The 16,734-nt window shown below is 35.3% G+C and overlaps 1 pseudogene; it reads left to right on the forward strand.

Moving 5' to 3' along the window:
- Positions 1-4,104: 4,104 nt before the first annotated feature.
- Positions 4,105-4,919, forward strand: LOC114526769 (annotated as a pseudogene).
- Positions 4,920-16,734: the final 11,815 nt, after the last annotated feature.

Below are 16,734 nucleotides of genomic sequence, written 5' to 3' on the forward strand. Positions count from 1 at the left end.
CAAGAAAGGGGCAAAACAGTACGTGGAGTCTGTTTTTCACCACCAAAGCGAAAGCGGTTCATCGAACTTGACCAGAAGGACTCTCCAGTCAAAATAAAGAAGTATCGTGTTGACCGATCTGGCTCAAATTCAGAGGATTTGCTGATGGGAGATGATGTTGTAATTAACGCATACAATGATGTGGACTTTCAAAAGCAACAGCTACCATCCACTATGAATATATCCAATGCAAAGTTGGTGTGTCCTGGTCAGATTATAACCATTAGAGCTAAAGTTGCTCATGTGCACCCTCCAAAACGAGTCGGTATAAAAAAATTACATATGCAGAATGTAGTTATTGTTGACCCATCTGGGACAATCACATTAACCCTTTGGGAAGATTGTGTACATCAAGTGAAACAAGGCGACACATACACTTTTACCAACATACGTGTACGAAGGGATAAAGTTACCAGTGAAATTGTTGTCAACACAATTGAGTCTGATACTAAAATAGAATCTGGACTACCGTTTCAAGAACCACTGCCGATCATAGTCGTTGACAGTGAAACTGTTGATGTAGAAATCATTGGTATCGAGAAAGTTGAACCATATCTTGCCTGCACAAAATGTAGCAAAAAAATTCAACATACTGATAATCGAAGATTTATTGAATGTTCACACTGTCATTTCAAGCAGAGCAAGATACTTAATTCAAGAGCAGCAGCAGCCAAGCACTGGTTTGCTCAAGTCCTCGTTGAAAACAAATTGTTGAGTTCAACAGAATCCAGCCGATTTAGCGTCACCTTCTTTGAAAGTTCTATAAAGCAGATTGTTCAAGCCAATAGTGAAATTCCAGAGGATACCAAGTTCACCAAAGAACTGATTGAAGATGTTCTCTTTGATACAGCCATCATTTCAATGACATACAACAAACGAAATCATATTGTTGAAAACATTATATCAGTACAGACAATGCTAAATTAGTGATATTCAAAGTATTAATGACACGAACATTAGATATTTTTGTTGTGGTTTAGTTTGAAGAAAGACTTGAAAAAATTGATATTTTAAATAACACATATGTATGAAGAAGGTATGGTTGAAAATTCACATTTATTGTAATAAAAACTTACTGTTGTGTTTGGAGAGATTGAATTGTTCTTTGTAATTTAATAGACCATACCCATTATGATGTTTCATGGCATAATTTAACTACTAAGTCTAAGCTTTTTCAGGCTTTAACCAAGAAGCTAGCAAAGCATTCTGGTCTTAGTAGTTAAATTTTGTCATGAAACATCATTATGATTGTATGGTCTATTGTACTGTACATCTCACCAGTCCACAATAAATAATAGAAGAGCATATTTTGAATCTTTATTTTTTTATACCAAAAAAAAATCAGACTAGAGCTAAAGTTTCTCTGTATTTCCTCTCTCTTTAAGCAGATTTGATAATGTGAAGTATTTATACAATATTTACAAAAATTTAGTAACAATCATATGCACTGCAAATACAGTACATTCAGAATAATCGACATTCTGTCATTTTTAAGTTGAAAAAATACACTGTATGCAAACCATAACAGATGCATTATATATTCCTTCTGTATTCTGTAGCTTTTGCTCCTGATTTGAAACATTTCATTTGACCAACGGATGGAAATCTGCAATACCTTCATTTTTCCAATATCACTTTTCAATATGACATTGCAATAGTAGACACCACTTGAGACGTTGTAAGTTGGTGTACTGTACAAATTTAAAGTTGAGGCTTCTCATTATTTACAAATGACATAATGTAAAATATTCTCAACCAGTAAGATCTTCACAGTGATGTAAATGGTGGTATTAAATATGTCTTTGTTGTATCTAAAATGTTCAAGAAAGTGATATTAATGTACTGGAAATATGTTCTATGGTGTGTTTTCCACTTCAGCCATATTGTAACAATATACCATATTTTTACCCTTAGTCCAATGTGACTAGATATGTATTCTTTCTGAAGGTAGTTCCGAGAGGTGAAAACTATTGTCTATACTACACTATGTTTAACTACTTGCAAAGTGGAAAAGCATTCAAAAGAGCAAGAAGCAATCTTTTAACACAAAAAGAACAACAGTAGTTATCTTGAAAGATTATTCATAGTCATGAATAAACTTACCCATGATTGCAATAGGAGTACAGCAGTTTCATTTTCTGAAGTTATTGTAACAGTTGATATTCTTGTGTCCACAAAATATAATACCCAGTAGCTAAGAAGAAATATAAGATATGAGTGCAAAATATAACATGAAAATAAAGCGAAGATAAAGAAAAAAGAAAGAATGAGAAGAAAAGACGAGAAGAAAGGAAAAAAAAGAATGCAGATAAAAACTTACCTTTATATAAAAAAAATTCTATATAATTATTACAATACCAAAGTTTCGTAGGGCACATTTCATATGCTACATGTAAATTGTAATAGGTATCCATTTTTCTGTTTTATCAGTTGTTCAGAGGTGGGTTAGTGCTAACTACTTAACTGTGTCTAAAATCTATAATGTTGTTTTATTTTGTCTATTTTTGTTCATCTGTTTATATTATCAAAACTTCAGAGAAGTAAACTTCTATCACTCCAGACAAGATTTCTGAATAAATAATGTATTTCTGAATTTATAGACAAGTTGTCAAGAGATTTGCCTTGAATTTTTGGTTATTTAACCAAGAAATAAGCTAAGATTTGCCTTGAATTTTTGGTTATTTAACCAAGAAATAAGCTAATAATGGGCATCGCATTGTTGACTCCGGTGTCGTTCCGATTTCGCTAAGTGACCATTCTTTGATCTTTTGTGTATTGAAAGCTGGTGTTCCCAAAGCTAAGCCAAGAACAATGGAGTATCGCTCTTACAAGCACTTCGATGCCAATTCATTTAATAGGGACCTTAACAACGTTCCTTGGAATATTGTTGACGACGAAGAAAACATTGATGACGCTCTACACACCTGGAATTGCCTATTTTCTGAGATTGCAGACGAGCATGCACCGATAAAAAAACGTCGTGTGAAGGGAATATCGTCACCATGGATGAATACCAAAATCGCTGGAAAATGTATAGAAAACTTAGGAATTACGTCACTCGTGAAATCAAAGCTGCTAAATCAAAACATTATTGTAGCGTAATTGAAGAAGCGAAAGGTGATGAGAAGGAAAAAAGTTTGGAAGGCGGTAAATGAAGCTGCTGGTCGTGGTGTTATAACCTCAAGTCCACAATGTATTATTTCAAATGGTGTTCAGCACTTTACGTCAAGGACCATTGCCTCAACTTTGAATTCGTATTTTGTGTCGATTGGGAAAATTCTCGCTGAAAAAATAACACCCACTAATATCTCAAATGAGATTGACACAGATTTGCCAGGAACTTCATTTCATTTGGATGAACTCGATGAATTAACGATGCTACAACAACTACTTTCCCTAAAAACTAACAAAGCTATTGGCTTAGACAAGATTAGTGCTAGATTATTGAAATGTGCTGCTTACTCAATATCTCCCTCCATCACTAAACTGTTAAATCGGTCAATCCGATCTAACAGGTTTCCTGAAATATGGAAATGTTCGAAAGTTTCAGCTCTGTTTAAATCAGGAGAAAGGAGTGATCCTACAAATTATCGGCCAATTTCAATATTGCCCACTCTCAGTAAAATCTTGGAAAGAGCTGTACATCTACAGCTGTATGAATATTTGAATTCAAACAAACTACTTTCCAATACACAATTTGGTTTTAGGCAAAAACGTTCTACAGTAACCGCTTTATCTAACTTCACAGACGAAATCTTACATAATATGGAAAAGGGGAAGTTTTGTGGTACTGTATTTTTGGACTTACGTAAGGCGTTTGATACTGTGAACCATGGTTTATTGCTTAACAAATTATCAAAGCTTGGTGTAACTCCATCTACTCGGCAGTGGTTTCAGTCATATCTCAGCAACAGAAAGCAACGAACTGTCCATGACAATCAAGTGTCGAATGCTCTCCCAATCACCGTTGGCGTCCCCAAGGGCAGTATTTTGGGTCCATTGTTATTTACTATTTATATCAATGATTTGCCAACAACGGTTATTAACTCCAAAATGCTGCTTTATGCTGATGACGCGGTAATTTACTGTCATAATTCAAACCTTCAGGAGCTGGAAAAGGAACTGAATGAAGATCTTTTAATTATTGCCAAATGGTTGAATGATAATAAGTTGACTTTAAACCTTGAAAAAGCCGAATGTATGCTAATTGGTAGCAGTTTCAAGCTTGCAGGAAACATTCAGACGCTGTCAGTATCTATTTCTAATTATGGAATTAGTAATGTAAATAGTTTTAAGTATTTAGGGGTGTTTTTTAACAATGATCTTACATGGTCAAAGCATATAGATTACTTAACGTCCAAGATTAATCAAAGGCTTGGGCTTTTAAGAAGAATTAAGTATCTTTTACCTTTTAAAGCACGAGTTCTATTTTATAATGGCTTAGTTCTCCCTCTGTTTGATTATGCAGATGTTGAATGGGGAGATAAAAATAATATTACGCTTATGAATAAGCTGCAGACACTGCAAAATAAGGCTGCTAAAATCATTTTGGATAAACCACTATATTCATCTGCCTCAGAAGCCCTTGGCAAGTTAAATTGGATTACACTAGAGCAAAGAAGATTTTACCATAGATGTCTATTTGTCTATAAGTGCGTAAATGGTTACATTATCATTCTATGGATTTATTAACAGCAGGAGATGTGCATGGTTACAACACGAGAAATAAGGATAAACTCAGACTACCCCATGTTACACGTAATTGGGGTAAGCAGAGAATGTGCTATCAAGCTGTGAACGATTGGAACAGTCTCAAAATAGATATCAGAACTTTGTTAAATATCAAACTTTTTAAACATAAATTGCTGAATAGTTTGTAGTTTTTAGCATAAATTCTATTGTCATAATTTTAAATATAACCTAGGTTTGCATGCGATTTAATAATTAACTCAGGTCCTTTTTGAAAATCATCTTGTATGAAAAAGTTTCCTGAATAAATATTATTATTATTATTAAGCCTGCTTGTCAGCCCCTGTTGTCCATTTTGCTACATACAAATTTAGTACAATATTTTTTCTTCTATGTCCTTAAAGAAGCCCATATAGCTTTATGATCACTAAACTAAGTCTCTAGAATTCCAACATGAACTTGCTCTTCAACTAAATTTGTGTATAAGTGATCAATTAATGTTTTGTTGTCGGTTGTAAAGCCTGTTATCAGTTGTTTGTAATTATTTTGTACAACCATCAAATTGTAGAGTGACTGTCGGTCAGATTCTATCATCCAGTTAAATCTCCAATTATAATGTTTTGTGCAGACGAATCTTCATCAAGTATGCAACGCAGTGAACACAATAAACGTGATATAGGAATATGGGGTGAACGATATACCCCAATTATATTGAGATGTGGATTACTTTCTGCTTTAATAATGGTGAACTCAATTCCACTGATGTTGTGAGTATAAGGATATCCTTCTTTTAAAGGAACTCGGGTATAAACAGCTGTTCCACCGTATGGACTTCCCTGACCAGAAGGTTGGAAAACATCATTCCGGAACAAGCTGTACCCATCAATTTTGTATGTATTGTCAGAGTCTGACAAGTTTAACCTTGTTTCAGTAAATATCAGAATATCCATAGACGAGTAATTATCGATTTCCATTTCATTGATGTAAAACCTCTCGTTGTCCAAGGTCTCTTTTTCTTCGAAACTGTGACTTAATAAGAATCATTATTTTGTTTACGGCAGTTGCTATCTCCACTAATGCAGGTTTTAGGTATCCACTCACACTAACACTGTGATTTTGTAGATACTCTTTTAGCTGTACAACACTCATATCCTTGAAGTTTTTCGAAAGACAAACAAAACAAAAACTATTGTAATAACATAAATGAAACCAAACAGTTTTGTTTATCAAATGTTCATTTTTGAACATTAAGTATTTTTGAAGTCAACAGTGTCATAGGTGATGGTTAACTGCTTGCCACCTTTAAGTAGAATAGGTTTAATGTATTTTTTAGTAGTGGAAACACCAAGTTTAGTACCTGGCTGTACAATGGCCATAGGCTGGTTGACTGCTTGCAGGTGAAAAGTAAGGCGAAGCTTATTTCTTTGTTGATCCTGAACTAAGGTGCACATAGTTCAGATTACTGGAGATATGTCAAGAACTTGAGTTAATATGCCATTTCTCCAAGGCTATTATTGTCATCTGGTTTAACTTCCTTAAAGCATGATATACAAGCCATGTTTTTATGGCATTGCTGAATGCCGAGGATTTTACATTGAATCGAAGTAGTTGTCGAAGATATATCTTCAAACTCAGCCAGACTTTTCTCAAATGGTTCTGATGACTTTGCTTTGTATTCCCCAGATTTTGGTGTATTTAAGAAACTTTCACCTCTGCCCACTTTCAATCGTAAATTATGGAAATTGTAAGTACTATTGGCCTTTAGTGTTTCAACATAATTTTCCCATAACACAAGCTTTACAGAGGCTGTGTCATTTCTGAGGATCACCTGTTTTTTCAGTGGATCTCTTCTTTGGCTTATGAGTGTTTTAACAGCAGAAACAGAACAAACCTGAGCCTTGAAGTCTACCAATTTTCGGGAGCCAACCTCTGTAGAGATGCAATGATGACAGTTGCATTTGCCTGAAGCTCTTCTGCTATTGTAAATGCAGCTTCAGCCACGGAGATGGGAGTTGTGGTGGTATTTCGATTGATTAATAGATCATCAGATTGGTCAACGGAATATATGAAGTTGTTGAGTTTTACGGGATTTTTGGTACCCTCTATTGTAGTGAACTGAGGATGTTTTTCTGGGGAAAAACAAACAGCACAAATAACTTTGTTTTTCGACTGTATTGTACAGTTAAAAAATTTTCAGCTGGATTACAATGCCTTTTTCAAAGGCAATGTGTTATGTAGATAGCAGGACATAGCTGTAGTGTCAGACAATTATGACTCTATGAGGAAAATGGAAAAAAATTAGTTAAGAATGGATTTTTTGGTATTTGTTCATTTCTTTCAATGACAATGGCGAACATACAGAGCAATAAATAGTTATTTATAGATACAAGAACAAATTAAAATATTTGCAATTGAATATAAAATAAGTTAGTAATGTACTATACCTTGCATGGTTCAGGTAGTTTGGCTGTAATTATTAAATCTAGAAAACAAAAAAAAAATTTGAGATTTAAGAAATATAGACATGGGTAGGATGTATTAAATTGCAGGTAATTTGTTGATGATAAGTAACATAACATACCTGAGAAAGATGCTAAATACTTGATGGAAAAAAGTCCTGATTATATCAGTCTATATGTGATGGCACATATATAAAATATATTGGTATATTTATATACCGTATACTTGGTCAATTTTGTTTAGAGAATAACATATACTGTAAACATCTTATGGAAATAGCTGTGCATTTGTAAATTCACTACGGGTGGCTTCTGCTAAGCTATCTAGTTTAGCTTCTTCAAGGCTAAATTGCAGTTTTAGAACACTCCAAGTTGGTCAACCTTTCAAAGGTCGTAGGCTTAATCACACACAAGGTTAGGGTTTTAACTCTACTTATAGCAACATAAGACACTTCTGGTATCCTTTCTAATTTTCCGATATCAATCCACACTTTAGACAAAGTAAGACATTGGTTTTTTTGAATGGTCAAAGCATATGCTAATCTTAAAGGTAATCGTTTTCTTTCATGTACACCGCTACCCAAATGAGCTGTGACTGTAATAGGAGGAATAGGCACACATGATGGTAGTATAGAACTGATGGAAGGTCCACTGTAGTCATCAAATTGAACTATAACTGCTATAGGTAAATCTGGTAGTTATTGACCAACTTGATAGATTATATCAGGAACTGTCTCAGTAGCTCTGTTGCAGAGCCCAACAGGCAGCCATAAATTCATTGTCAACATTACTTTAGCTCCCCTAGCAAGGAGAATAATAGGCTCTAAACTTGACATTTCATCAGAGGGTATAGTTCTGGCCACTGAAGATGAGTGTCTTGCATTAATATCCAGTCCTAAAGCATCCAGTTTTGAAAGCTGCTTAAGGTTATAATTGGCAACCAACCTCTTCATTGCTGTAAAACAATCTAACAGCATCATTAAATTGGGATATATTTGAAATGTTAATGGGTTGTCTGGTCAGCAATAGATTCCAATCATCTGCTGTCAATTGTCCTTTGCGTAGTATAAAAAGTAGACTGCAGAATTGCTCTTGTTCCATTGACCTACCCTGAACTCTTTGATTGACGATAAGTTTGACTTTATGATAACCTTGTTCACCAACACTGTTGGATGGTTTTGCATGGTAAAATGGTTTATCAGCTACTGGTGGTAATGGGCCTGGGTCACCAATCAAAATGAAAGACTTACCACCAAATGGTTTATGTTTGCATCCTGTTTCTTGTTTGCAATGTTAATCTATCCAACCAAATGTATTTTGATCAAGCATTGAATGTTCATCTATTGAGACTATGCTGTAGTCTCGCTAGACTCTCGCCTTTCAAATCATTCATACCTCTTGGACCAACAGGTAATTTAAGTAAAGAATGTATGGTTACACCTCCTATGTTGTTAGATGCTGCAAATTGTCCAAGCTGAAACACTTCCGGTTTCACTGATGGCTAGCCAATTTCGCAGCATTTTTGTAAAAAGTTCAATTGGTTATACCAGTAAAACAATATAGAATTTACATGCATTTGTATTACTAAAAGCAAGCAATGGACTCCAAGTTGGCCTGCAGTATAAGATATTTGATGCCAGAATCGAAATATATATGATTTTTACCCCCGCACTTATCGACTAATTTATTGATATTTGCCCAATAATTGCAGTCGAAATTAGGTATGCATGAAATCTTTGAGTATGTAGAGGTATATATAGAAAACTATGAACAAAACTTGATAGCAATGGATAGTATGATTTATCTTTTGTAATTTACCAACGGTCCTCAAAGGTCCCCTTCCTTTTATAGAAATATCCATGCATTTCAATGCATTTTTTTTCATAAATATTTGCGCGAAGTTGCACCAAAGCATGTGTAGATTGATAAAAACATTGCAAAAATTGAAATAAATCTATCCGTTGGCACAAAATGTAAGTTTGAGAATGAATATTGAAAATATTCAAGAAAACACGAGCATGTGTATGTCAGAAAGCGACCGTTGGTGGCTATTGAAAATACTCAAAGCAATGGACACAAAAATTCTTCGACGCATTTGGGCCATGTGTGTCAACGACGATGATTGTATACTCCACAATCAAAGGTAATGAATATTTATAACACTAGTTTATGGTTTATTTTCATAACTATCACCTGATTTCGATACTCTAAAATATTTAGTAAAACTGAGATGAAGACTGTGATTATAAATAAATATAATAAAGGTCATGTATTTTATTTCTGGAAAACAAGCCAACTTATGACGGTTGTGAAAACATATTCAAGTCGGTTCAGAGAATACCCTGGTCTGTTGATGAAGATAATGTTTTTTTTAGTTCAGTTTGTCTCCCTATACAAAGCAAGGAACAGAGCAAGGAACAGACAGTGTTTGGCCTGCAATGAAACCATCTCATCTGTACTGGACTAAGGCAGCCAAATTTATTAAAGAATCCATTAATTCTGCATCATCCCGAAAAAGTACAGTATGAAGGTGCTCTTGTGCCAAAATTTAATTAAACAGGGATGAATCCAGCATAATAGGGGGTGGGTGCTCTAGACTCTAGTTCTGAGTGAGTGTCGGTTGGTGCTCTGTAGCAGTGTTCTGGCAAAACGGTCTCCATGCAGCACAACTGAGTAGCTAGTCTCACTTATCATCATGTCATTACTCAAACTACACTATCTCATTTTGTGGCTGAATCATTTATATATTTCAATGACAATTGTCTTGTATTTGATGGGGAAATGAGCACACACCCTTTGCACCCTGTTTGGCCAAGGCCATAGTGAAAGTTCTGTAGACTGACCCCCCAATTGGTGAAAAACTTCCCTAATAACTGTTGTATTTTTGCTCTCATGAGAAGACTCAGGAGAGTAAAATCACAATAGTTTTCAGGTAAGAGCAAAAATTCATTATTTTTTATCTATTGTTAGAGAGCTCTGTTCGGCAGAGAGTTGTAAATGTTTTGAGAGTAAAGTACAAGACCCTGGATGTGTTTCCTGTATCTTTCCTCTTGAAGTTCAGAAACCTTACTGCTGAGCAATTGTTAGATGTAACAAAGGAGTGTTTGTATCTTTTGCAGCCCTAGCACTTGGCCAATGTATTGTCTGAAAGTTTGTTACAACATGCAGAAGTAATCAACATGGAATCTGTGGTCATGCCAACATTTAGTGCTAGTCAAAAAGAAACCCAATTTGGTTTAATGGACCAGATGTTTGCTCATCTCTCTTTGTCATGTGGAATTAATGCTAAACTTTCAAACTTTATAACTTTGTCAATTGAGGCGATGACATCTTTAAAAAATGCTGGAAAGAGCAATTTAATTTACAAGTGGGCAAAATGCATTGTGGGAAAGGACGGAAAACCACTGACGCAATTAAACCGGATGCCATTTGGGCTAATTGAGTATCAAATGTAATTTTTTACAGCAACAAATATAATGCAGGTCTGTATACAGTACATGTAATCTGAATGTTTATTTTACAGTTTTCTATGAATTCTATTGCTTAGAGACCTGTTACAGCTGTGCTTTTTGCTAAATAAACAACCCCTCTCTCTTTTCAGCCCTTCCCCTCTCCGACATGTTGCCCTCAAACATATGTGAATACAAACATATGTGAAGGCCCTGGTGAGTTAATTTGGAGGTTTTTTATTATCTGTTATATTATGGTGAATATATTTACAAGGTTAATTTTCTCCTTGTGCTATAATAGGTAAAAGAACCTGATGATTTTCGCCTGTGTAGAGAGACCATGGAAACAGAATTTTCAAGTAGATTCGATAGACTGTTTGCAGGTCCCATGTGGAATAGACAAGGAAAAAATGTGACAAAGGAACCAAAAAATGTAAGATATTAATTAACCCATTAAGCAGCATTGCGCCCAAATGTGCCCTACTTAATTCCTTTACTCTGACTAACAGCAAATGATTTTAATTGTCGAGGGGAGAGTCTTCCATTCTAATGAGTTAAAAAAAACTGTCAATATGTCTTGTTACCCATTAAGCAGCAACGCACCCAAATGCACCCTACTTTATTATTTTACTCTGTCTAATACCAGACAATTTTACTAATCAAGGGGAGAGTCTTTCACTTTAATGGGTTAACATAATAATTCACTTATTACTTATTAACCATTAAGCTTCAGAGTTTCACTACTGACAAGTAAAATTGTCTGGGATTTGTAAAAATAAAGTAGGGCACATATGGGTGCATTGCAACTCAGTGGGTTAAGTAACTTATATTTGATCAAAATTTGAATATATTTGATCAAAATTTATATTTGAATAAAATTTGATCAATTCTAATTTGGTAGGGATAGGGAAACTACTAGAAGTTACTATCGCAAGGTGAGTCCTGCATGAGTGCTCATCATAGTAAATTAAAGTGTTTATGCAATGAAATTTTTTACTCCTTTTTTTGGCTTAGATTAAAATATAGTCTTATCCGAGCAGATTGATATATTATTTACGTTGTATTATGATGTGCATTGTATTATAAATTGTCCTTGAAGTGAAGCAGTGTGTGCGAATTGGGCCGGCATTTGCGTGACGTCATACGTAGGGCCGACACAGGCGCCTTTGTGTAAATACAATATACACTGTGGCAAAGAATGCGTTCTTTACGAACGTTTTTTTGGTTGCAATAATTAATTAACTCCATCAAAATGTCTGACCAGCATTCCAAAAGTAGCGGCAATGTATCTGAGGCAAGTTTGTCCACAGAAGAAAGTTCAAACGGCCAAGATTTTGGTGTTGTGTATTTGCATCCTGACGGCAATGCGCCATATCAAGACAAACCTCTTGCCATTGCTGCGCAAGAATACGAATTAAATTTCAAAGAAGACAAGGACGGCATTCCTGCACAAACGCTAGAAGCAAGGTACACGAAGTTAATTCCAGTAAACGATTGGTAAGTGCAGTTTTAACGCATAACTTGAACAGTAGTTAGCCCTCTTAGCTACCTAGACCACATGGTATATAAGAAAAATATATAAAGCGACAATCATTTGCATTTCACCGACTTCGCACTCAAATGCAGTTGCATTAAATACTGTAGTATTTTATTAGGTGTACGTGTAGTTTATGCAGAGATGAATTGCTGGTTGGTGCACTGGAATATCGCTGCTGTCGAGAAGTTCTTTGTGCCATAGGAAAGGCAGTTTTTGATGGTTCTATAGAACAAATCTTCTTCATGACACAACACGAAGATTACGAGGCAATGGTAAATGCAGCAGTATTGACTATGGTTGGACCATTGCTGTGAGGCAGCGATAGACGTTCATATAAACGAAGAACAGGGCAAAATATGAACGAGTAAGTCACAAGATGGAAAATTCTTGGCCTTTATATTTTCGCTAATACTATTAGACCAACACCTGGGGCATTGTCGTTTTCTATGCTGTTGACCTTTGTGTTTGGCAAGATAATTAATTTATCACTGCAATTCTCAAAATCATTATATACAACTTTATTATGCAATGTTAGTAAAGGTTTGTTCCTTTTTCATCTAGATACCTGCGAGCTGTGCCATACAGATGGCTGGCTAGATGGTTTTGTGGATATCTTGGGTGGGATAATAGAAGACCACTACCTGCCTGCATTTACTATCACATAAGGAAAAAATTTCCTTTTGGCCATTCTAAAGGATACTCGCAGACAGAAAATAGAGACTGAAACATTTTGTTTTCTAAATATGAAATTGTTGTATTAAATCATTCAACTGGTGTAATATTAGTGTGCAATGACCCTATGTATTTCCCTAACGGCACTGACTCCTTGGATTTTCGAACGTTGGCGCTTTGCATTTATGACAATGTCTTTTCTTTCTTTTTTTCTTTTGTGCCTGTGCCTGTGCCTGCGCCAACTTCTCTTGATGCTGGTCTTGCTCACATACTAAAAATATAACTGGAAATGATTACTTTACATGTAATTACATGTATTGTACATGTAATTTTAACTTACAGGGAGGGTGTAATGGTGTCTCCATGCTCTTTCTCTTCTTTTGACTATCAATGGCTGCTGATTTTGTCTTTCGCTCAGGAAATTGAGATGTAAGTGACTTGGGGGCTTTCTTAACATAAACTTGGATGGTGGCTTCAAGTTCCTTCTTGGTCCTTGCAAAAAGTACTTTCTTAATTTCATCAACATAACCTAATGTCAAGTTGAAAACATTTTTAACCCCCAAGGCCATTTAGACAACAATGCACCAGGCTTTATTATCTGCACGATTTATGAATGGTTTGACTTGTAAAATTATATATTTGGGTTTGAATCAAAGTGTGATGATGTAATTATTACTTATCATACGCAGGTTGGATGGCTATTTCCCGGACAACCTCCTCGCCAAGTTTATATTTGGGAAACACCACATTGTAATAGGGGCATCCATCTGCCGTCTTTCTCATTTGTCTACTTACATTCTCGTTGAAATGCAAAATGGCCAAAATATGCCTAAAAGTGTATTTAAAATATATCAGTAACTGTATATACCATAACAAGCAATGATGTAAATGTACATGAAGAGTGAAGTTACTTACCTTTAAACATCAAATTAAAAAAAAAACTGACCAATACTACAGACTATTTGTGTTTACCTGCAGTATGTACCTAGCCAAGAGAAATGTTGGATTTTAGGGTGCCAATGGTTGAGGGTTGAGTGAAACCCTTCTAGGCAACTAGTGTGACCATCAGAAGAAAGTTTCTTGATGTCAGCATAGACAATCCAAAAGACAGGGACTGGAAACGCAAGCTAAAACACTAATAATGCTGACGCGCCATCCGTGATATGGCTTTATCACGTAAATTTTTACGTTGCCAGGCAACCGGGTTCTTTATTCAGAAAAAATAATGCAAACTAGATCCAGCAAAAGTTTGCATATTTTGAAGGATTTTTTAAATGTAAATATTATATTTCTACCAGACCTTTAAATCAGATAAATTTTCAAGGTAAGTGCGTTTTCATTTTTCATCTTGAGTGTAAACAGTGCTCATAGTTCCAGTACCAGAAGTGTTTGCATAAAAAATATACGCACGTAAAAATTAGGTAGTTTTTTGGGACCCTGTAATTTGAAATCAAAGCTATAAATTTTCTTTGACAACATACAAATAGCATCGTATACTACAAAATAATGCATTAGGACAGCGATTGCAACTTGTAACTACATGCAGACTAGTGTGTGAGCCCGACAGTAAGAACCTTTTTAAGTCTCAACCACAAAAGGACCGCCATGTGTGCACCATTAACTTGTAAACAGTAACTACAATTTTGATAAATTGAGGAACTTTGTCTTACATTGTGGAAACAAAATAATTCAGAGTATACATCTATTACCTTTTTCAGCCTCTTTTTGCACTTGAAAAGCTAAGAATCGCCAATAACTGCATGCGTTGTGTTTTGATGTTAAAACATCACTTTTTTGTTCTCGTAGAGTATGTACCTAGTTGGGACCCTATAAAATCACTTCGACCCAGTTTCAGAGGGTCATTTTTATATATTTGACACAATAAATCAACTAACTGTGCACTTATCGCTTTTTCCAACATTGTCTTATATTAAAAAAGTGAAATTATCATAAAAAACTGTGTGCGTTGTATTTTTTGCAAAACCAAGTGTCGCCATTGTTTTCCTCAAAATATGTGCCTAGTAAATTTACTTTAGGCAAGTTTTAGAGTCCCATTTAAAGATAGTTTAAACAAAAAACAATAAACTGTTAAATTATTGCTTTTACCAACATATTCTTTGCGTTATTGAAGCTACAAATCACCAAATAACTGCGTGTGTTGTCTTTTTGCTGAGAAGTGTCTCCATTGTTGTTTTTGAAAATGGAGTTCTACATGAGCCCGCAAATATGCCGACCGTATCATGGAGAGAGCACGCAAAAACAATAGCGTTTCCAGTCCCTGTCTTCTGGATTGTCTATCATGTCAGCTAGTCTTCTTAAGTCCATCAAAATCATGGCCAATCTGTCATAGGTTGATGTTCCTGTCAATATGGACAGAAATTACATCACTATAATTCCCTAAAACACAATTTCACTTATGTATCTGACTTTGACCAAATTCACTGTGATTATATGCTTTTGTGCAAACTGGATAAAAGTGCAGGACAGATATAATGTATGTTATCAGGCAATGACTGATACCTTGTTCTATAATTATTAAGCAACACCATGCTCTGATATAATTGCTGATGCTTCTTTGTTAAACTCTTCTTCACATGCCAAATATCTTTGTAATGCTGGACATTTGGTTGGGTTTCACAGATCCACTTAGCAATGCCCTTGTGATGATCACTAATAAAGGATGAAACTTTCAAACCTTTATCAGCTATGAATTGAAAGCATTGCTTAGGTCCATCCAACTCCATGGCATTACTTGATCCTGATTGATTTGAGGTACAACAAAAGTTTTCACTTAATTTGGCCTAATGCAAGCTTACTTTATTTATAACAATATATTGCATTTTCAAGAAAAAAAGCGTATCTTGCTAACTTCCTTGATCTCAAGCTTATAGATAATTCCTATAACCCTTGTTCATTAGAATTTTATACGTACTGTATATGATTATAATAACAACAGTAACTTGTAAGCAGGACCTGAAGGAGTTCAAAATAAACCAGCTTGGAAACAGAGTTTGAATACATGGTATAGACACCATACTTTGCACTATGGCCCATTGAGTCAAACCTACCATCACCTGACCACTGTGAGTTCTCAATCGGTTTTAGTTTACCAAGAAGGGAGGCCTGATAACTTTCCCAATATTGAAGAAGTGAGGGGAAGTGAAGCTTCTTCTGATAGTAGAAGTAGGTTCTAGGGGATATTGCATAAAGGCCCATGTGCTTGAACATTAGGAGAGTTTGACTAATTTTTTATCCTGATGCCATAATTCCAAAGCCTGACATAACATTCCCAGCACAATGCTTTGTAAACATTGTTGGCTGGCTTTTCCACTTATACACCCTCCCACAATGGTCACATTTTTGCATAACATTTGCCATTGTTCCAATGCGATGAACTGCCACTGAAGGTTTTTTCCCATTTGCAATTGAAGCAAAACAACTGGAAAATAGCCACCAACATATTGTAGAAGATAATAAACTTTGGTTCATCAGCAGGTTTTGTTCCTTCAGCAACACTACAAAAAAAGTATTTTTCAATATTAAATTTTACCTATAAGTTTCATGATCAATGCAGCAGCAGCAATATTCTACTTTCATTTTGTACAATTGTTGCTTGTACATTTACTGTACCTCACTAGATTCCTTGGTACAGCGTTATTCTCATCATCACTATCTGAAGAGTCAACATTGTCTTCCAAATTTTCCCAGTCAATATCGTCCTCCTCTGTGTCCATTTCTTCCAGGGAATCACACGCCATTGGTTGGCAGTCAGAATGAATAGTATCGTCTGAGTCATCAGATTGGTCAGTTTCATCAGTATTCTGTAAACAACAAAACAATTTAATTCCAGGTCAGAAACAATTTGCAGTGAGGTAGTTTTGAGTGCTAT

The sequence above is a fragment of the Dendronephthya gigantea genome, unplaced genomic scaffold (genome assembly GCF_004324835.1).
Source record: "Dendronephthya gigantea isolate DGI-Jeju-01 unplaced genomic scaffold, DenGig_1.0 000041F, whole genome shotgun sequence".
In the NCBI taxonomy this organism is placed as follows: domain Eukaryota; kingdom Metazoa; phylum Cnidaria; class Anthozoa; order Malacalcyonacea; family Nephtheidae; genus Dendronephthya; species Dendronephthya gigantea.